This window comes from Balaenoptera physalus (assembly GCF_965194825.1).
Source record: "Balaenoptera physalus genome assembly, chromosome: 18".
NCBI lineage: Eukaryota > Metazoa > Chordata > Mammalia > Artiodactyla > Balaenopteridae > Balaenoptera > Balaenoptera physalus.
In genome coordinates, this window is record NC_138899.1 from 34509546 (window position 1) to 34513996 (window position 4451).

The window sequence follows — 4451 nt, forward strand, 5'->3', positions numbered from 1 at the left end:
TTTTCACAGTCCATACCATTTGGGGAGAACCCCTTGAGTTTTCATGCCTAGAATCTAGTTTTTGAGAAGCTGTCCTAAGCCCTTCTCTTTGGAGAGACTCCAGGTTTGTGGGAGAAAAAATTGACACAGTGTGGTGTAATTCTCAATGTGGAGGAGAGGAATATTTAAGACAATTAATTTGTAATTGGGAAATGTAAAGTCATGTGAAAGGAGGTAATGTTTCTATGCTTTATTTGAACTGGTAAAATGTCAATCAACACAAGTAGACTTGTGATAAGTTTTGCATATAGAATGTAACACCTGGAGCGACCATTGAAAGTGCTGTTATCAATATATATGCTCTATAAGAATATAGATAAATCAAAATGGAATTCAACACTGTAGCAAGATTAGCTCCCAGATAAAAAGTAAATATTTTAGGGTAATTCATCAAGAACTTTAAGATAACTTTGCTAGTAGTTTCCACCTCTCTTAGACACTTTGGCTGCTCTTTCAACAATGCTAATTGCGTGCCAAACTTTTGTCTACTACTACAGATTAAGATAAATTGGTTGATACATCTCTAGCACAATGCATCTCTATTTTCTACTTATTGGGTGTACTCACATCCAATAATATATTTCAAACTGTTTTTTTTTTTAAAGTAGAAACTGAAATGGTAACTATTAAGTTGTTAACATTTGTTTTTATTTTTTTAATTTAATTTTTTTTATATTGGAATATAGTTGATTTACAATGTTGTGTTAGTTTCAGGTATACAGCAGAGTGATTCAGTTATACATAAACATATATCCATTCTTTTTCAGATTCTTTTCCCATTTAGGTTATTACAGAACATTGAGTAGAGTTCCCTGTGCTATACAGTAGGTCCTTGTTGATTATCTATTTTATGTATACAGTAGTGTGTATATGTTAATCCCAAACTCCTAATTTATCCCTCCCCCACCAACATTTGTTTTTTAGAAATCCCATTGTTAACTCCTACCTTTACCTCAAGTGTGAGGAGCTGATGTTGGTACTGGTCAGTCCTTTTTTACTAACTCATCTTTTTAGATTTACAAAGGAAAAGAGTCTCCCATTGAGATGGATCTCTTTTTTAAGTCCATCTGGTTGTTACATGCCTCGGTTCATTTATGATGAATGTCTTTTGGCTCCTTCCATTAATAAATTTTGATGCTTCTTAGTATATGCTTTACATGCTTTGCTTTCACTTTTCCCGCAGATAGCTACTATGAGATAATAGGTACACAACAGGGTCTAAATGAAAATGGGCAAGTTCTTGGAAAATGAAGTTCCCAGCAATGTCAACAGAACTGGTCAAGAATGGAGAATCTGATCAAAGAACCAGCAAGCAAATCATCTAACAGAACAATGTATTTTTAGGGGAGAACAGTCAAGATGGGGGTGGTAGAAAATTCTTAATTGACTAACATAAATGATGCTTTAGCATCTAGATTTGACAAGTATTTAAAGCTATCTCTAGATTTTGGGGACACCGCCTCATCCCTGGGGAATTTTTCACCTGCAGTTGCCTCAGTGTAGCCAAATGGACGTCTATTTTGGTAGGTTACTTAGGAGTCCTCTTTTATCTGCTGAGTATTCAGTGTTAGGCCCAGGGGTCTTCTACTCATTCTTGAATCTGTACCACATGTATCCATAGTAAGCACTTAGGTATTCTTTACCCCAACAAATACCTCTAATGTTGGAGCATTGTTCCAAATGCAGCCAACCCTCCTTGTACCTTTGTCAGAACAGTGAGCCAGACACACATTTCTACCAGGTGAAATTCCAGCCTGAGATAGACACTGGTCCTCTGTGTTCAATAACCTCAGATCCTCTGAGTGGTCCTCTTGAGGTCTCTTTAGATTTTAGATGAGAGACAGATACCTGTCACCTCCTATGGGTGATTGGAGGAGATTGGACCTGGAAAAAGCCACAGCCCTCAACAACAACAATCTGTTTACCTCAATTCTTTACCCCATATCTTTCATCTCTTTTACAATCTGTAGGTGTATGGACAGCTGAGGCCACAAAAGTAGTTTTCAGATAGCTATTTGCAAGCCCTGCATGATGACCTTGCATCTTACCTTGGAAGGTGGTATCCATTTTATTCATTTATTGATTAATTTATCAAAAATTACCTTTAATATTTTGGAGATAATTATAGACTAAATGCAGTTATAAGAAATAACAAAGAGGCATCCCATATACACTTCACACATTTTCTTCAAGGATAACATTTTGCATAAATATAATATAGTGTCAAAACCGGGAAATAAACATTGATATCATCTACCAACTTTATTCAGATTTCATCAGATTTACATGCACTCATTTGTGTGTGTGTTATATATGTTTAGTTCTGTACAATCTTATCGCAAGTGTAGATTCCTATGAGTGCCACCACAGTCCAGATACAGAATATTTCCATCACAGGGATCCCTCATGCTATCTTTTTACAGCTACAATCACTAACCTCTCTCCCTACCTTTCTGTATAAGATAGGGCTCTCCAGAGAAACATAACCAATAGTGTAAATACACACACATATAGAAATGTACATGCTACCAGGCCCTGTAGAGTATGTAGATCCTTCAAATGCCCCCACCCCTATTCCTCCAGTGGACCCTGTGGCCTGTAGAAAGGGAGTAGGTGAAACTCCCTCTGATGCCTGGTATATAGTTGGGTCTAAGCCACCCACATGGATTGCAGCTGCTATTCAGCCCAACACATACCATGTGGATGGAAGAAAGAAGGAACTGCAGCAGCCAGTGGGCTGAACTCAGAGAGGTTTGATTGGTGATCAGTCCAGCCCAGGACATTGACCCTCTACATTAACAGTTAGGCTGTTCTAAAGGGATTAACTTTATGACTTGGACAATGAGAAACTGAGGGGTGGATGATCATGAATAAGCCCTGTGGGGTCAAAATATGTGGAAAGATGTTTGGGTTATCTTGCAAGAGACTGAGACAGTCCTCACTGTTTCAACCCACTGGTTCATCCCAGCCTTAAGCTGTGTATGGACACTACCAACTTTTACTTCAGTAAATACAACAGGTTAGGTACATAGAAAATCAGCCAGCACAGTGCCTGGTTACAATGGTGTATTGTCAAGGATGCCAGATTGCCCTTGAAATACACTGAGTTGGTTAATGCAGTAACAGAATGTCCTGTATATTCTATTCAATGCCCAAGGCAACTGCCAAATGAGTCTGGCACCACCCACCAGAGTTCCCAACCGGTGAGAAACTGGAAAATTGATTATATTGGCCCCCTCCCTCTGAGTGAGGGTTCTAAATATGCCCTGGCTTGTATGGACGCTATATCTGGCCTAACCCAAGCTTTACTCTGTTGTTGGGCAAACCAGGCTGTCACCATTATGGGATTAGAGAAACTGAGTACAACGTACCAATACCCTGGTGGAATCGACAGTGATCATGGGTCACATATTAAAGGTCATGCTGTGCAAGACTGGGCAAAAGAACATGACATTGAATGGAGGCTCCATCTCCCCCATAATCTGAAAGCAGCAGGGCTGGTAGAAAGGAAGAATGGAATATCAAAGCAGCAGCTTAAATGACTAACAGGTAAAACTACCTTGGCCAGTGGACTAAGGTATTATCTCCCGCTTTAATACATTTAAATGAGCAACTAGTAGGGCCTACTGCTCCATAGGCCAGACTGGGGACCCCTGTTGAGACACCCAACACTATAAAGTTATGGAAGTCATGGGAAACAACCATTGCCCCTTTTCTCACAGTAGATCGACACGCTATGCTGCTGAGAACACCACGTCCCATCATGCCTTGGGAAAGGTATTATCTACTGGAATTTGTAATGGGACAGCCCATTGGGATGGATGAGTTACTATGCACCCCTGTGTACGGCTTATGACTCAGTCTCCACTGGGGTCTTGTTGCCCAGCTACACGCTGATGCTGTTGAAACTCACTACACCTGGAACAGAACACTCACCATTGAAAGAGGGAAGAAGGTGGGGGTGTTGGTCTGGCATATCCCACCCCCAGTCCATCTCCTCACACCTGACCGTGCTGCCTCCCTCCACCAACGTGTGTAATATGCACAAACAAGTCATGCTCCTAAAGTGCCACCTCCCTCCCCTCGACGCCAGGTGGACATGCTCTGTTTCCCGCTGGTATGATTATTTGGCAATCATCTTTATTCCCTCCACTGGCCTGGAGGACATTATAACCCTTACTAAATCCACCCAGCAAGCCTTGAATGAGAACCAGCAAAGCCTGTCCTTACTGAACACCGAAATGTCTCTAATGAGAAAAGCTGTCCTCCAAAACTGAATGGCCTTGGACATTATCACTGCCTCGCAGAGAGGCACTTGTGCCATTATCCAAACAGACTGTCGTGTGTCCAGACCTGAAGAGTCTGCTCATGTATCATCTTTATTAAATCAAATGAGGGTGAAAGTGAATTTC